An 18529-nucleotide genomic window follows, 5' to 3' on the forward strand; every position below is an offset into this window, starting at 1 on the left:
TGCAAAATCATTGCTAAATCTTTCAGTCTTTTGTCAGTTTGAGCAATTATCTTTGCGTGTAAAAGGGCCTTTAACTTCACACAGGCGAGCGCGATATGGGGCTGTGAATCTTGCCCCCACATCACACTTGTCATTCATGTGAAATCTCTGGGCACTAGGTGAATCTGGACACTAGGTGCCAGTCAGTTCCCAGGGATGAATGGGAATTTCCCCTGAGCACCAGGTGAGTGTATATCCATTTTTGCTTACTGCAATCGCTTAAACCTGACACAAGGCGCTTTCCCAGTAACTGATGATGATCACACAGCTCCTGTCACACAGGTATAATAGAGGAGATCACAGCTCATCCTCCTGAGTGTATACCTATGGTCTGTAGCATATTTATGTGAATAATGGTATATCCCCTAGCTAATGCTGAGCTGATGCATCATGGGATAGATGTAAAAGTGAAAAAAAATCTCACACTATCAAGATGGTGCCTGATATCATCAGACAAGGAGCCACACTGCATGGAAGTGGCTGCAATAAACAGAGGAGACCTCCAGCATTTGACATCCAGGTGAGAGGCGTAGGGATGGAAAAACATGTTTTCGCTAGAGTGACTCTTTAACAGTTTGTGAAATCAATGAGAGCTGTGCCTGCAGTTACAAACGCTGGCCACTACATATAGGTCGGTTCAGAGGCTTCCGCTCCAAATACACAAAGGGCCTTTTAGTGGCAGGTGCTTGTAACTGCAGGCACGGCTCTCTTTGATTTCATTGAGATCCATGCCTGAAGTTACAAGTGGTGGCCACTACACAGAGGTCGGCGTGGAGGCTTTCGTTCCAACCTCTGTGTTATTGCGGCGCTGACAGTTTGTGCCCGCACAGCTGATCGGTCTGGGTCCCGGGCAACAGACCCCAGATGATCAATTGTTGATGACCTATCCTGATGATTGGTCATCAACAGTATTTCCATGGAAAACCCCTTTAATGTGTTACCATAGGGGCCATGGGCTGCTTCACTGCAATACGCAACATTGCTCCATCCATGTGCATGTGGCGGTGTTTAGCAGTGCAGAGATACAGTATCAGAAACTGGCAAAGGAGTGCCCCAGAGCCCTATCATGTGTCTTACTAAATATTGATCTTAAAGAATAATTACAGCTGCCTATACCATTGCTTAGTATTTATTACAATATTGTAATCTATATAGTTTCATTGTCCCCACACATTACTTCAATATGCTGTGCTGATATATATATTTACATCTACGTTTATGCATGAGATTTGTAACTCTGTATCAGAAATAAATCAAGGCTACATATAAATTTAGTGGTTGTAGCTTTGATTTATTACTGATACAGAGTTACAAATCTCATGCGCAAACGTAAAAATTAGCATGTAAAGGCCCATTTACATGAAGCGATGATCACTAAAAAAATATTGCTAAAAGGCGATCATTTTAGCGATAATTAGCATTGCGTCTAAATGCGCGCCCATCGTGCACTGCTAGCTGATTGTTCAATTCAGTTCAACCTAAAAATAGTTGTTCAGCCTTATCAGCAGTTCTCCACGGGGAGTGCTGATAGCATTGTTTCCCGTTGGAAAACAATGGAAAAAAGGATCTGAGCCCTCAGGCTATTAACTGCTTTCAGCTAAGGCTTCATTGGCACACTTAATTGCTCTTAAGTAGCTGAGTAGCTACTTAATAGTTTATGCAAAGCGATCCCTCAAAGCAGTCACTCAAACTGTCGTTTGAGCGATCATCGGGCCGTAAATGGGCCATAAGCTACCTGCAGCAACCACTAGGAAGATAAATAATTCTTGTTATTTGTATAGCACCAAATTATTCCACAAGACTTTCAGGTAATTATTTTTATTACTGTATTGCTCCTCTAGTTTGTCCCAATGCAGTGCCCCGGATAGCTGAGCTAACATGAGATAAAGTACAGGTTGGCTTCGGCCCACACTCCATGCCCTAGTCAGTCTGGACTTTTTCATAGTCACAGGCAGGTACAACTCCGCTCTGGGAAGTTTGTGTGGACCCACAGCATGGGTGGGTCCCAGGAAGCCACCAACGGTACATAAATAAATCCCACTGCAGTGCCCTGCATAGCTGAGCTAACGTCAGATTAAATACAGGTGGGCTTCGGCCCACACTGCATGCCCCAATCAGACTGGGGTTTTTTAATTAATAGTCACAGGCAGGTACAACTCCCCTATGGGAAGTCTGTGTGGAGTGGACCCACAGCATGGGTGGCTCCCTGGAACCCACCGATGGTACATAAATTAATCCCATTGCAGTGCCCCGGATAGCAGAGCTAACGTCAGATAAAATACAGGTGGGCTTCAGCCCACACTGCATGCCCCAGTCAGACTCGTTTTTTTAAATTAATAGTCACAGGCAGGTACAACTCGCCTATGGAAAGTCTGTGTGGAGTGGACCCACAGCTTGGGTGGGTCCCAGGAAGCCACCGATGGTACATTAATAAATCTCATTGCAGTGCCCCGGACAGCAGAGCTAACATCAGATAAAATACAGGTGGGCTTCGGCCCACACTGCATGCCCCAATCAGACTGGGGTTTTTTCTTGGGCCAGATATGTAGAACACCGCGGTGTGAAAACTTAGTGCAGCCATACTATGCACAGACCCCTGTAGTATTCCTGTAGCAAAGGTATAAGCTTACCCCACTAACAGTTATGTTGCAGAAGTCTAGGTAGACCCCAGTAACATTTCAGTTGCAGCAGTATAGACTTACCCCAGTAATATTTCCGGAGCAGCAGTGTAGGCAGAGCCCAGTAACATTTCAGTAGTAACAGTATAGACAGACCCCAGTAGCATTTCATTTGCAGCATTATAGACAGACTCCAGTAACATTTCATTTGCAGCAGTATAGACAGACCCCAGTAACATTTCAGTAGCAGCAGTGTAGGCAGACCCCAGTAACATTTCATTTGTAGCATTATAGACAGACCCCAGTAACATTTCATTTGCAGCAGTATAGACAGACCCCAGTAACATTTCAGTTGCAGCATTATGGACAGACCCCAGTTACATTTCAGTAGCAGCAGTGTAGGCAGAGCCCAGTAACATTTTAGGAGTAACAGTATAGAGCTTTTTTGGGGTACTTGTTGACAGGATTCTACAGTAGCACTGTCCCTGCCTCACCAATACTGCCCCTATACTCTGTATAATTGGCTGCAGACTGAGAATGCAATAGTCTGCAGAGCCCAAGCTGAAAAAAAAAATTGGTGCAAAACTGCTCCTAGCAGCCACAACAGTAATGCACACGGTCACAGATAGCCCTAAACAGGAGCTTTTTTGGGGTACTTGTTGACAGGATCCTACAGTAGCACTGTCCCTGCCTCACCAATACTGCCCCTATACTTTGTATAATTGGCTGCAGACTGAGAATGCAATAGTCTGCAGAGCCCAAGATGAAAAACAAAATTGGTGCAAAACTGCTTCTAGCAGCCACAACAGTAATGCACACGGTAAGATGTGGCCCTAAGAAGGACCGTTGGGGTTCTTCTAGGCAGGATTCCACACTACTATTGTCCCTGCCTCACCAATACTTCCCCTATACTACGTAGTAAAGACTGCAGCCTGAGAACGCTAGTGCCTGCACGCCCGATATAAAAATAACAATTAGCAAAACTGCTCCCAGCAGCCACAACAGTAATGCACACGGTCAGATGTGGCCCTAAGAAGGACCGTTGGGGTTTTTGAAGATGCTAATACTCTCCCTATAGCAGCAGCAGCACTCTCCCTAATCTCTGCCAGCGTGTGTCTGAGGCGAGCAGCGGGTGGGGCTGCCTTATATACTCGGCGGTCACTTGATCTCGCCAGCCACTCACTGCAAGGGGGTGGGATAGGGCTGGAATGTCACAGGAGGAAGTTGTAATGCCTTCCCTGCATGTCTATTGGCCAGAAAATGGCGCAAAACTTTCAGGGAAGGAAATGGAATTGACTCGAGTACCGCGTGGTGCTCGTCTCGAATAACAAGTATCTCGAACACCCTAATACTCGAACGAGCATCAAGCTCGGACGAGTATGCTCGCTCATCTCTATTTATGTTGCAATCAGCTTGATAGTAAGCTATCTCTAAGGCCTCAGTCAGCAGGTGTGGTTTACACACTACTACAGCAGCATGTAAACCACGCTGCTATAGGAAACAATAGGTTGCTATGGAAGCGCTCACACGGACCCTTTTTTAGAAGTGCAGGATCTGCGCTTCTAAAAAAGAACAGACAGCGAGTGCCGATTCACCTGTCAGCTCCATGGTGTGCGCTGTCCAGGGTGCTTACCATAGGCTCCTAAGAGAGCCATGGAAGCAGGCTGCTTGCACCATGGATGTGTGCCCTGGCTGCTTCACAAAACTAGAAGCCGCCCGGTCACGCTATGTTTTCAGGATGACAGCAGCGTGGTTTACATGTTGCTTAGCAGAGTGTAAACCACACTCGTCTGACCTCGGCCTTAGGAGCAGGTAATCTGCGGTAACAACTGCTGATTGATAACATAGCATGTCATGCTGGATTTTATATGAGCTAAATATGTAGTCACTCTTAAAGGAATTATCCCTATGGATAGGACATTGTCTGTTAAAATGATCTATTTAGGACATTTTGACCTTATTTTGGGAAATTACCAACTCTAGATGATCCTATATATACTCTTTGTAAAAACAAATCTAGGCCCTGGAAGAAGTTGTCAATTTGCTGCAAAACTCAGCATGTAGTTACATCTCAGGCAGATATACAAATGACTGGCATTGAGGCCCTAAAAGTGGTTCCACCCATGACCTATAAAAAGGCTGTCAGAGGCTCCTTGTGTGTAGTGACCTCTTCTTCTGCTTGTGTTGACCACTAGACACCTCTACACCGAATCAAAGAGATTTGACCCAGTTAACAGAGTCTGAGAAGGGGGTTTATTATTGGAATGTGAGAAGCTAGATAGTCGTATCGACGAATTGTCAGCACCTGGGCCGTTCTAAACAGACTGTTAGGGGGTGTTGGGGACCAGTGGATGTGTGAGGGCGCACAAGGTGACCGGGCTCAGGATGCCCCCTACAGACCACCAGTAGAGAGGAGCATCTGAGCAGACTGTTAGGGGGTGTTGGGACCAGTGGATGGGGGCACACAAGGTGACTGGGCTCAGGACGCTCCTACAGACCACCAGTAGAGAGGAGCGTCTGACCAGACTGTTAGGAGGTGTTGGGGACCAGTGGATGTGAGGGCGCACAAGATGAAAGGGTCGTCTGATCCTCTGACAAGCATAAAGAGCTCTAATTGTTTCATTGTCCACCATCTAGAGACAGGTGGCGCCACTGTTGTAGTCTCATGTATCTGTCAGAACCATTTCCAGGCACTTAGCTAAGGGACATTTGGTCTCACAGTGCCCATTACTTCTAAGGCCTTTGACAGTCACTCACCATCACCTCTGCTCTGGTTTAGTTTGGGCACTAATGACATCCGTGTTTCTGTGTGTAAACCTAGGGGTGAGCGCCGCAGTCCTGCCTTTGTTGTGGAGCGTCAGAATTATCACTAATAGAACATGTATGGGATCATCTGGGACACCAACTTCAACAGTCTGTGACTTGGCACAATCCAGAGGATCAGTTATAACAAATCTGGAGCGATATGCTGCAGGATACCATACAGAAGTGTTTGCCTCCTAGAAGACATTTATCCCCTGTTGTATATTCTATAAGCTGAATGCACATAACCACCGGAACTAAAAAACGACAGGAACAAATACAACCTTAGTGTTCATATCAACTCCTGCACTGCCTAAGAACAAGACGTGAAAGAGGGACAACGGTATTCCCTTTGACTCTGTGCTATCCTAAATCTAGCAATTGAGCATGTCGCCAAAAAGGGCGCGAGGCCGGAGTGACAACTCTATATGTGCACGTTTTATGCCAATAGTGGTATAGCTCATCCATCAGCTCTAAGTAGTCATATCTTAGTTGTCATAGTTTTATGATACATAGGAGTAGAACATATGTGTCTCCCTGAGCTTCCTGCAGATCCTCTATTGATCAGATCTATTGATATTCCTTAAACCCGTTGCTCTCAGTTCTTACAAGGAATGTATCGCCTACATTTGTTTTACTAGCCAGTGAAACAGTTTCCATTTTTCTAATCTGCTTTTATTTTCTGACTGTAGTATTTTTATTCTATTGCCTGGACATAACTATGGGGGCTGCTATCTCGCTGGAGCAGCAGTTAACAGCATCTAGAGATGCTTCACAGCATTCTCATGGACATGAGAACCTATACACACCAGATGACTCATTGACTACTATGGGAGAATGTTCCAGGCATGTTTTGTTGCATGTGCAGAGGTCATTGTTAAGAGAGGGGGAGGAGGTGAGCTGTGACCATCTCTTATTGTGAATGGTGGATCCTGTTATCTATATAAAGTATTATCTCTCTCAGATATAGAGATGAATGCTGAAACGTTTCCAGGACATGTCAGACTATTATTGACTCAGTGTTAAAATTGCAGGATATTAGGATTTTTTTAAATAGACTTTAAAATTGAAAAACAAAATAATCAAAAAGTCTTTAAAATATGTTTAACATAAAAGCTTGGTTTAACCCCTTAGTGACCAAGCCTGTTTGCGCCTTAATGACCAGGCCAAATTTTGGAAATCTGACACGTGTCACTTTAACATAGAATGACTCCGTAAGGGTTTTGTATATCCAAGTGATTCTGACGTTGTTTTTCCGCCACATGTTGTACTTCATTTAGGTGGGGAAAATAGTCCGATAGAATTTGTGTATATTTATTAAAAGTGCCAATATTGGGAAAAGTTTGAAAAGATTGTCATTTTTTCACATTTTCAATTGTAATTAGAGATGAGCGAGCACCAAAATGCTCGGGTGCTCGTTACTCGAGACGAATTTTTCGCGATGCTCGAGGGTTCGTTTCGAGTAACGAACCCCATTGAAGTCAATGGGCGACTCGAGCATTTTTGTATATCGCCGATGCTCGCTAAGGTTTTCATTTGTGAAAATCGGGGCAATTCAAGAAAGTGATGGGAACGACACAGAAACGGATAGGGCAGGCGAGGGGCTACATGTTGGGCTGCATCTCAAGTTCCCAGGTCCCACTATTAAGCCACAATAGCGGCAAGAGTGCCCCCCCCTCCCAACAATTTTTACTTCTGAAAAGCCCTCATTAGCAATGCATACCTTAGCTAAGCACCACACAACCTCAAACAAAGCACAATCACTGCCTGCATGACACTCCGCTGCCACTTCTCCTGGGTTACATGCTGCCAATTCCCCCCCCCCGCCACGACCCAGTGTCCACAGCGCACACCAAACTGTTCCTGCCCAGCGTTCAGCTGCCCTCATGCCACGCCACCCTCATGTCCATTTATAAGGGCGTCTGCCACAGGAAAAGCAGGCACACACTGCAGAGGGTTGGCACGGCTAGGCAGCGACCCTCTTTAAAAGGGGCGGGACGATAGCCCACAATGCTGTACAGAAGCAATGAGAAATCCAATCCTGTGCCACCTCCATCTGGAGCTGCACACGTGGGCATAGCAATGGGGAACCTATGTGCCACACACTATTCATTCTGTCAAGGTGTCTGCACGCCCCAGTCAGACCGCGGTTTTTTATAAATAGTCACAGGCAGGTACAACTCCGCAATGGGAATTCCGTGTGCACCCACAGCATGGGTGGCTCCCTGGAACCCACCCGCTGTACATAAATGTATCCCATTGCAGTGCCCATCACAGCTGAGGTAGTAATGTCGTGCTTAATGCAGGTGGGCTTCGGCCCACACTGCATGCCCCAGTCAGACTGGGGTTCTTTAGAAGTGGAAACAGATGCATTTACAACTCCCTGTGGACCGACAGCATGGGTGGCTCCCTGGAACCCACCGGCGGTACATAAAAATATCCCATTGCATTGCCCAACACAGCTGAGGTAGTAATGTCGTGCTTAATGCAGGTGGGCTTCGGCCCACACTGCATGCCCCAGTCAGACTGGGGTTCTTTAGAAGTGGAAACAGATGCATTTACAACTCCCTGTGGACCGACAGCATGGGTGGCTCCCTGGAACCCACCAGCGGTACATAAAAATATCCCATTGCATTGCCCAACACAGCGGATATAACGTCAGCTGTAATGCAGGTGGGCTAAAAATTCATTTGATTACACTGTAGGCGAGGGCCCACAAAAATTGCTGTATCAACAGTACTAATGTACATCAGAAAAATTGGCCATGGCCAACCAAGAGGGCAGGTGAAACCCATTAATCGCTTTGGTTAATGTGGCTTAATTGGTAACTAGGCCAGGAGGCAGCCCAGTTAAAATAAAAATTGTTGGAGGTGAAAGTTTCAACGCTTTAATGAGCATTGAAACGTATAAAAATTGTTTAGAAAAATTATATTACTGAGCCTTGTGGGCCTAAGAAAAATTGCCCGTTCGGCGTGACTATGTGATGTTTCAGGAGGAGGAGGAGGAATATTATACACAGATTGATGAAGCAGAAATGTCCCCGTTTTTGATGGTGATAGAGAACGATGCTTCCATCCGCGGGTGCAGCCTACGTATTGCTTAGGTATCGCTGCTGTCCGCTGGTGGAGAAGAGAAGTCTGGGGAAATCCAGGCTTTGTTCATCTTGATGAGTGTTAGTCTGTCGGCACTGTCGGTTGACAGGCGGGTACGCTTATCTGTGATGATTCCCCCAGCCGCACTAAACACCCTCTCTGACAAGACGCTAGCCGCAGGACAAGCAAGCACCTCCAGGGCATACAGCGCGAGTTCAGGCCACGTGTCCAGCTTCGACACCCAGTAGTTGTAGGGGGCAGAGGCGTCACGGAGGACGGTCGTGAGATCGGCTACGTACTCCCTCACCATCCTTTTACAGTGCTCCCGCCGACTCAGCCGTGACTGGGGAGCGGTGACACAGTCTTGCTGGGGAGCCATAAAGCTGTCAAGGGCCTTAAAGAGTGTTGGCCTGCCTGTGCTGTACATCTTGCCTGATATCCGCGCCTCCCCTGGTACCTGGCCCTCGGAACTGCGCCTTCGGCCACTAGCGCTTTCGTATGGGAATTTTACCATCAGTTTGTCCGCCAGGGTCCTGTGGTATAGCAACACTCTCGAACCCCTTTCCTCTTCGGGTATGAGAGTGGAAAGGTTCTCCTTATACCGTGGGTCGAGCAGTGTGTACACCCAGTAATCCGTAGTGGCCAGAATGCGTGTAACACTAGGGTCACGAGAAAGGCATCCTAACATGAAGTCAGCCATGTGTGCCAGGGTACCTGTACGCAACACATGGCTGTCCTCACTAGGAAGATCACTTTCAGGATCCTCCTCCTCCTCCTCCTCAGGCCATACACGCTGAAAGGATGACAGCCCAGCAGCATGTCTACCCTCACCAGTGGGCCAAGCTGTGTCTTCCCCCTCCTCCTCATCTTCCTCCTCCTCCTCCTCCTCCTCCTCACCGCGCTGAGATATAGACAGGAGGGTGCTCTGACTATCCAGCGACATACTGTCTTCCCCCGGCTCTGTTTCCGAGTGCAAAGCGTCTGCCTTTATGCTTTGCAGGAAACTTCTCAAGAGGCATAGCAGAGGAATGGTGACGCTAATGATTGCAGCATCGCCACTCACCACCTGGGTAGACTCCTCAAAGTTTCCAAGGACCTGGCAGATGTCTGCCAACCAGGCCCACTCTTCTGAAAATAATTGAGGAGGCTGACTCCCACTGCGCCGCCCATGTTGGAGTTGGTATTCCACTATAGCTCTACGCTGCTCATAGAGCCTGGCCAACATGTGGAGCGTAGAGTTCCACCGTGTGGGCACGTCGCACAGCAGTCGGTGCACTGGCAGATTAAACCGATGTTGCAGGGTGTGCAGGGTGGCAGCGTCCGTGTGGGACTTGCGGAAATGTGCGCAGAGCCGGCGCACCTTTCCGAGCAGGTCTGACAAGCAAGGGTAGCTTTTCAGAAAGCGCGGAACCACCAAATTAAAGACGTGGGCCAGGCATGGCACGTGCGTGAGGCTGCCAAGCTGCAGAGCCGCCACCAGGTTACGTCCGTTGTCACACACGACCATGCCCGGTTGGAGGCTCAGCGGCGCAAGCCAGCGGTCGGTCTGCTCTGTCAGACCCTGCAGCAGTTTGTGGGCCGTGTGCCTCTTATCTCCTAAGCTGAGTAGTTTCAGCACGGCCTGCTGACGCTTGCCCACCGCTGTGCTGCCACGCCGCGCGACACCGACTGCTGGCGACGTGCTGCTGCTGACACATCTTGATTGCGAGACAGAGGTTGCGGAGGAGGAGGAGGAGGGGGGTGGTTTAGTGGAGGAAGCATACACCGCCGCAGATACCACCACCGAGCTCTGGCCCGCAATTCTGGGGGTGGGTAGGACGTGAGCGGTCCCAGGCTCTGACTCTGTCCCAGCCTCCACTAAATTCACCCAATGTGCCGTCAGGTAGATATAGTGGCCCTGCCCGCCTGTGCTTGTCCACGTGTCCGTTGTTAAGTGGACCTTAGCAGTAACCGCGTTGGTGAGGGCGCGTACAATGTTGCGGGAGACGTGGTCGTGCAGGGCTGGGACGGCACATCGGGAAAAGTAGTGGCGACTGGGAACTGAGTAGCGCGGGGCCGCCGCCGCCATCATACTTTTGAAGGACTCCGTTTCCACAACCCTATACGGCAGCATCTCCAGGCTGATAAATTTTGCTATGTGCACGTTTAACGCTTGAGCGTGCGGGTGCGTGGCGGCGTACTTGCGCTTGCGCTCAAATACTTGCGCTAGCGACGGCTGGACGGTGCGCTGAGAGACATTGGTGGATGGGGCCGAGGACAGCGGAGGTGAGGGTGTGGGTGCAGGCCAGGAGACGGTAGTGCCTGTGTCCTCAGAGCGGGGTTGGATCTCAGTGGCAGGTTGGGGCACAGGGGGAGAGGCAGCGGTGCAAACCGGAGGCGGTGAACGGCCTTCGTCCCACCTTGTGGGGTGCTTGGCCATCATATGTCTGCGCATGCTGGTGGTGGTGAGGCTGCTGGTGGTGGCTCCCCGGCTGATCTTGGCGCGACAAAGGTTGCACACCACTGTTCGTCGGTCGTCTGCACTCTCAGTGAAAAACTGCCAGACCTTTGAGCACCTCGGCCTCTGCAGGGTGGCATGGCGCGAGGGGGCGCTTTGGGAAACAGTTGGTGGATTATTCGGTCTGGCCCTGCCTCTACCCCTGGCCACCGCACTGCCTCTTGCAACCTGCCCTGCTGCTGCCCTTGCCTCCCCCTCTGAAGACCTGTCCTCAGTAGGCGTAGCAAACCAGGTGGGGTCAGTCACCTCATCGTCCTGCTGCTCTTCCTCAGAATCCTCGGTGCGCTCCTCCCTCGGACTTAATGCCCTTACTACTACCTCACTGATAGACAACTGTGTCTCATCGTCATCGGCCTCCTCACCCACTGAAAGGTCTTGAGACAGTTGCCAGAAGTCCCCAGCCTCATCCCCCGGACCCCGGGAACTTTGCAATGGTTGTGCATCAGTCACGATAAACTCCTCTGGTGGGAGAGGAACCATTGCTGCCCAATCTGAGCAGGGGCCCGAGAACAGTTCCTGGGAGTCTGCCCGCTCCTCAGAATGTCTCATTTTCATGGAGTGAGGAGGCTGGGAGGAAGGAGGAGCAGCAGCCAGAGGATTCTGAGTTGCAGCAGTGGACGGCGCAGATGTCTGGGTGGACGATAGGTTGCTGGAAGCACTTTCTGCCATCCACGACAGGACCTGCTCACACTGCTCATTTTCTAATAAAGGTCTACCGTGTGGACCCATTAAATGTGCTATGAATGTGGGGACGCCAGAAACGTGCCTCTCTCCTAATCCCGCAGCAGTCGGCTGCGATACACCTGGATCAGGAGCTCGGCCTGTGCCCACACCCGGACTAGGGCCTCCGCGTCCTCGGCCGCTCCCACGTCCTCTAGGCCTACCCCTACTCCTCAGCATGCTGTATTACCAGGAATGCAGAAACACAACACTGTAATTTAATGTGCCGCTTATTGGCCTGTGGTTGTAGGCTGAATTCGCTTACGGAATGCCAGGAAATAATTTTGCGCAAGCCTGCTGTAACACTTAGCTGGCTGCGTATTTATTTGCAAAACTACTACCCCCAGCAGACACAGACCCAGAACACTGAGCAGAGTGACAGGCAGGCCAAATAGATTTTTTTTCAAATATTTTTTTCAAAAGGACCACTGCATATATTCAATCTATATATGTCTTCTGGCCCTGCCTACACAATTCTGTCCCTGATGTGTGTGTCACGGAACTGAAGTGTTGCACTGTTATTAAGTGCAACAGAGCGGTGATTTCAGAGGCAGGAAATAATTTGGCGCAAGCCTGCTGTAACACTTAGCTGGCTGCGTATTTATTTGGAGAACTACTACCCCCAGCAGACACAGACCCAGAACACTGAGCAGAGTGACAGGCAGGCCAAATAGTTTTTTTTCAAATATTTTTTTCTAAAGGACCACTGCGTATATTCAATCGATAATATATATCTTCTGGCCCTGCCTACACAATTCTATCCCTGGAGTATTACTGCAGGGCGCAATGCTCTGCACGGCCGATATAGCAAAAAAAAAAGTGCAACACTGCTAAAAGCAGCCTCCACAGTACTGCACACGGTTAGATGTGGCCCTAAGAAGGACCGTTGGGGTTCTTGAAGCCTACACTAACTCCTAACACTCTCCCTGCCTAACCACCACTTCTGTCCCTGTAGTATTACTGCAGGGCGCAATGCTCTGCACGGCCGATATAGCAAAAAAAAAAAAAAGTGCAACACTGCTAAAAGCAACCTCCACAGTACTGCACACTGTTAGATGTGGCCCTAAGAAGGACCGTTGGGGTTCTTGAAGCCTACACTAACTCCTAACGCTCTCCCTACAGCAGCTCCAACACGATAGCACTGTCCCTCAGCTATGTCACAACGCATCTGTGGCGAGCCGCGGGAGGGGCCGATTTTTATACTCGGGTGACACCTGATCTCCCCAGCCACTCACAGCAGGGGGGTGGTATAGGGCTTGAACGACGCAGGGGGAAGTTGTAATGCCTTCCCTGTCTTTCAATTGGCCAGAAACGCACGCTAACGTCTCAGAGATGAAAGTGAAAGTAACTTGAACATCGCGTGGTGCTCGTTACGAGTACCGAGCATCTCGAACACGCTAATACTCGAACGAGTATCAAGCTCGGACGAGTACGTTCGCTCATCTCTAATTGTAATATATCAAATATGTGCAAACATACTGTACACATTTTTGCTAATATATATCCATATGTTTGCTTCATTCTGAATGCACATTTGAAAAACATTTGTGTTCTTTTAACCATTTGGGAGACGTACAAATTTAACATTACTTTTCAGCATTTTAAGGAACACTTTGTTTTCTTACACCAAGCCAAGATTGCAAAGGCTCATGGGTGTCAGAATGTAGATACCCCCACAAATGATCCTATTTTAAAAACTACCCCCCTTGATGTATTCACTGAGGGGGGTCAGGAGTATTTTGACCCCACAGTTTTTTTCAGGAATTAATTCAATTTAGAGGAGAGAAAGTAAAATTTTATATTTTTGGCAAATATGTCATTTTAAAGACATATTTTTTTCTATAGTGCACATGAAAATGAGGATTGATACCCCAAAATGGATACCCCTGTTTGTGGCCCTAATGTTATATCTGAGTCCACAAAGGGGCCCAAAATGAAAGGAGCAGCTGGTGGCTTTCAGAACAGAAATTTTGCTTGAAGGCCTTTTATGCCCCATAGCACACTTGTAGCGGCTAAAACCATAGAGAACCCCCACAAATGACCCAATTCGTAACTCGAACGTTCGCAAGTTGGGGACTATCTGTATATAGAAACGGAGGTCTTAAGGCTCAGTGGGAGATCCGGCTTTGTTTCCCTCTGCTCTCTCCTTTCCTGCACCTTGTTATCAGCTAATTTAGGACCATAAAACATTAGCTGATGGGCTGGGCGGAATTGCTGCGGACTTTCCGTGCGGACTTTCCACATACATTCTTAAACCTAAGACTGAACAGCAAAATGGACGAGATTTGCAAAAATCTCATTCACACGAAGCCACAGGGAAACTGACTTTCGGCGTGGAATTCAAATCCGCGTCATGTCAGTTTTGGCGCAGTTTTCACTGCAGGCTCTTTTCTCTCTATGTGGAGAGATTTCTGCAGCAGCATGAAGGCTGAAAAATCACTTTAAATCTGCACCAAATGACGCGGGGTTTGAAGCAGCCTTTACGCTGCGGAAATCTTGCAGAATGTCCGTGTGGTTCCACTGCAGACGTTCCACAAGACTTCCATCCCGATGGAACCCAGCCATGAGGTGTAATAGAGAGCAGAGGGAATCTAAGGGTTCTTTTACACGGGACGATATGTTGGCCGACAGATGCCCAGCAGGGTGTCCCAGCGCTGATGTTAGAGCATTGTTGGCTAAATGGAGGTGGAGCTGGTGATTGTTCATGCCCACCGACTTCCATTCACATGGAACGATATGTCGTTCAGTCCCTGCATACATTTACACTGAATGATAATTGTTCAGATTCTTGCTGGATTGCAGAAATCTAAATGATAATCATTTTCGTGTAAAGATATCTTAAGCTGTCAGTCCAGTCTAACGGACAGGCCTCCTACTGAGACTTAAGGCCCATTTACATGGGATAATCGTCAGGCAAACGATGCCCGACACTCATTCCCACAAGTACCCACTTTTGCATGGGAGCTAGTAATGTTGCTTCACAGCGGGGCGGCTGAAGGAGATTTCCTCCCGCTCCCCCCCCCCCCTCTCCATTCACTTAACATAGCAGCAGTTCAGTTCTGAATGTTCGCTATTTACACTGAACCATGAGCGAAGAGGATTTTAAGCTGCATAAACGATGGACGTTGAGCGGTGAGTGTAAATAGCAGCCGTTCAGTACTGAACGGCAGCTGTGTTAAGTGAATGGAGAAGGGCAGGGGAGAGCAAGAAGAGAAATCTCATGCAGCCGCTCCGCTGTGAAGCAACGCTACTCGCTCCTGTGTAAAAGCATGCAGGAACGAGTGTTGGGCATCAGCTGCCTGACATTCGTCCTGTCTAAATGGGCCTTAAAGGGGTTGTCCCGCGGCAGCAAGTGGGGTTATACACTTCTGTATGGCCATATTAATGCACTTTGTAATATACATCGTGCATTAAATATGAGCCATACAGAAGTTATACACTTACCCCCTCCGGTGCTGGCGTCCCCGTCTCCATGGCGCCGACTAAAGCTGTCTTCTCCTTCCATTAGACGCGCTTGTGCTGTCTGGTCTTCTGTTCTGTTGAATGGGGCCGCTCCGCCGTGCTCACGCCGGAGAGCTAGTCTGCGCATGCGCAGAAGACATGTAATATGCAGATCAATCAAATGCATTAGATTACACAATTCCGCTTACATTAGCGGGTCAGAATTACGTAATCCACTCGCAGAAAAGAGAACGCAGCAGGTTCTATTTTACTATAGATATCTGCAACATAGAGCCCATTGTGCTCCATGGTCGCGGATACACCCGCAGCTTATACGTAACTTCATCAAGCTGTGTGACCCCCGCGTTATTCAGACCGCTACCTGTAATACGTAATTTACAAGAGGCCCCGGGAACGCTCGCCTTCCTGCAGTTCAAGGAGCAGCTTGTTAAGCGCCTTCTGTGTGAGACCGCCGCACCTCCGCAAAATTACAAAGCCTCACAGTGCGCCACTTTACACCCCATCCCTGCCACTGAGGTCAAAAAACTCCCCAAAAAGCAAGAGAGGAGAGGGAGACCCGACTTTATTGCTCCATGTACCCATCCCAACCAGCCCCCGTAATTATTTTGTTTTCAGAAATACCACACAGTTCAATTTATGGAACTGGAATTTATTCAGTTGGGCCCTGCAATCCAACGGGTGTTCCCTCCATTATAGGCCTTGTCATGTGTCCTGTAAGTAGATTAGGGCCACAACGGGAATGTTCCTGAACACGGGACAAACGGTGATATCCATTATGGAGTGAATGTCTTCATTCCTATGTACACTGCACAAAAAACCCTGTTTTTAAATTGGCACAATTGCCAAAAAAATAAAAATTGTAATTTTTTTCCTACTGCTTTGCTTAGATTTATTCAAAAATTGTAGAGTTAAAATACCTGCGGTTCCTCCTCATGGCAGACGCACTTATAAATAGACATGAGGGTGGTTTGGCTATGCAGCCAGCGTGTGGCATGAGGGCAGCTGAAGGCTGCGCAGGGACACTTTGGTGTGTGCTGTGGACACTGGGTTGTGCGGAGGGGGGCAGCATGTAACCCAGGAGAAGTGGCAGCGGAGTGACCCGCAGGCAGTGCTTGTGCTTTGTTGGAGGTAGTGTGGTGCTTAGCTAAGGTATGCATTGCTAATGAGGGTTTGTCCGAAGTAAAAATTGGTGATGGTGGTGGAGGGCACTCTTGCTGCTATTGTGGCTTAATAGTGAGACCTGGGAACCTGAAATGCGGCCCAGCATGTAGCCCCTCGCCTGCCCTATCCGTTTCTGTGTCGTTTCCAGCACTTTCTTGGGTTTTGCAGATTTTCACAAATGAAAACCTTAGCGAGCATCGGCGATATACAAAAATGCTCGAGTCGCCCATTGACTTCAATGGGGTTCGTTACTCGAAACGAACCCTCGAGCATCGCGGAAAGTTCGACTCGAGTAACGAGCACCCGAGCATTTTGGTGCTCGCTCATCTCTAAACATAAACTATCTAATTCTAAACCTAACCTCTTACCATCACTGCCAGTTTTGGCGTTTCTATCACAGCAATTGCTTTCTCAGTTTTGCCGTCCATTACTGTTTTGTTATTTTTCCGTTGACGGTCCTATCAGGCTTTGTCTTTTGCAGAATAGAAAAATTCCATGAAGTCTTTCTTGGAGTGAAAAACACTGCTCTTTTTTTTTAAAATAAACACGTTCACGGTAGAAATGATGTAACTTATTTATTCAGCAAGCTGATACAATTATGGCGAAACCAAATAGTAACATTTTTTATATTTTAATACCTGTGCATAATAAATGTACTTCCAAAAAATTTTTTTTACATATTGCTATATCCAAAGACCGAAAACAGTTTTCTTTTTCCATTGACAGATCTGTCTGGGGGTTTGTCTTTTGCAGTAGAAGCTGTAGTCTTCAGTCAGGGTTATAAATGACATTTTGATCTCTTGGTAATTAATTCTTTGGAGGTGACGGTAACAAAGCAAAAGAAAATAAAAACCAGCTATTCTACTGTTGTACTTTAGGTTGTTGTTTTTTTAGTCGCTGTGAGTTAGGCCTTATTCATGCGACCATGGGGCTAATTTAGCTGCATTAAAAAATGGCAAGCATCTGAAGCCTTGGATTCCAATGTAATCATTCAGATGAGCGATTTTTAGCCACATAGAAACATCAGGGCATAACAGGACATCGGCGACCGAAAACGGCGTCCGATTTTATACAGTGCGTGAATAGATAGGGCAAGACCTATCTTTTGCCGAGATATTCTGGAGGTCCTCATAGGCTTCTATGGAAGCTGAAAAAAAAGGGAGGGGGAGGGAGCTTTGTAACGTCCAACTCCGGGAAAAGAAAACAGCTGCCTCTAGTTAACCATTAAAAATCATTCACACTGCAGCGCATATTTTGGCTGATATGCTGCAGCTGCCTGTGTGAATGGACGAGAAAACGTTAATTTTGATTGGGACTTCATCACAACGTTTTTCTTTTCATGCAATTTTTGGCAGCGATGTAGTGAGTGTAAAAGTGCATACGGTCAAAGAGTCATAGAATGGTAGAGTTGGAAGAGACCTCCAGGGTCATCGGGTCCAACCCCCTGCTCAGTGCAGGATCACTAAATCATCCCAGGCAGATATTTGTCCAGCCTTTGTTTGAAGACTTCCATTGAAGGAGAACTCACCACCTCCCAGGGTAACCTGTTCCACTCATTGATCCCTCTCGCTGTCTAATATCTAATCTGTGTCTCCTCCCTTTCAGTTTCATCCCATTGCTTCTAGTCTTTCCTTGTACAAATGAGAATAGGGCTGATCCCTCTGCACTGTGACAGCCCTTCAGATATTTGTAGACAGCTATTAAGTCTCCTCTCAGCCTTCTCTTCTGCAAGCTAAACATTCCCAGATCCTTTAAGCATTCCTCATAGGACATGATTTGCAGACCGTTCACCATCTTGGTAACTCTTCTCTGAACTTGCTCCAGTTTTTCTGTCTTTTTTAAAGTGGGGTGCACAGAACTGGACACAGTGTTCCAGCTGAGGTCTGACTATATTTCCCCCTCTTTCCGTTTGATCATATTTTTCTTCCTTTTAACATGTGTGCAAGTTCTGTGTTCATCCATCCAGGTCTCTTTAAATGCTTCCCATTCTTCCTTCTTTTAGGGATTGTGCTTTGAGAATCTTACTTCACAATATTTCCCAACCTACTTAGTCATTTCTTTCCTTATGAACATCCAGCCATTGGATTATTCCTATCCTTTTTCTGAGTTCAATAAAATCTGCCTTTCTAAAATCCAAC

This window comes from Eleutherodactylus coqui, chromosome 1 (assembly GCF_035609145.1).
Source record: "Eleutherodactylus coqui strain aEleCoq1 chromosome 1, aEleCoq1.hap1, whole genome shotgun sequence".
NCBI lineage: Eukaryota > Metazoa > Chordata > Amphibia > Anura > Eleutherodactylidae > Eleutherodactylus > Eleutherodactylus coqui.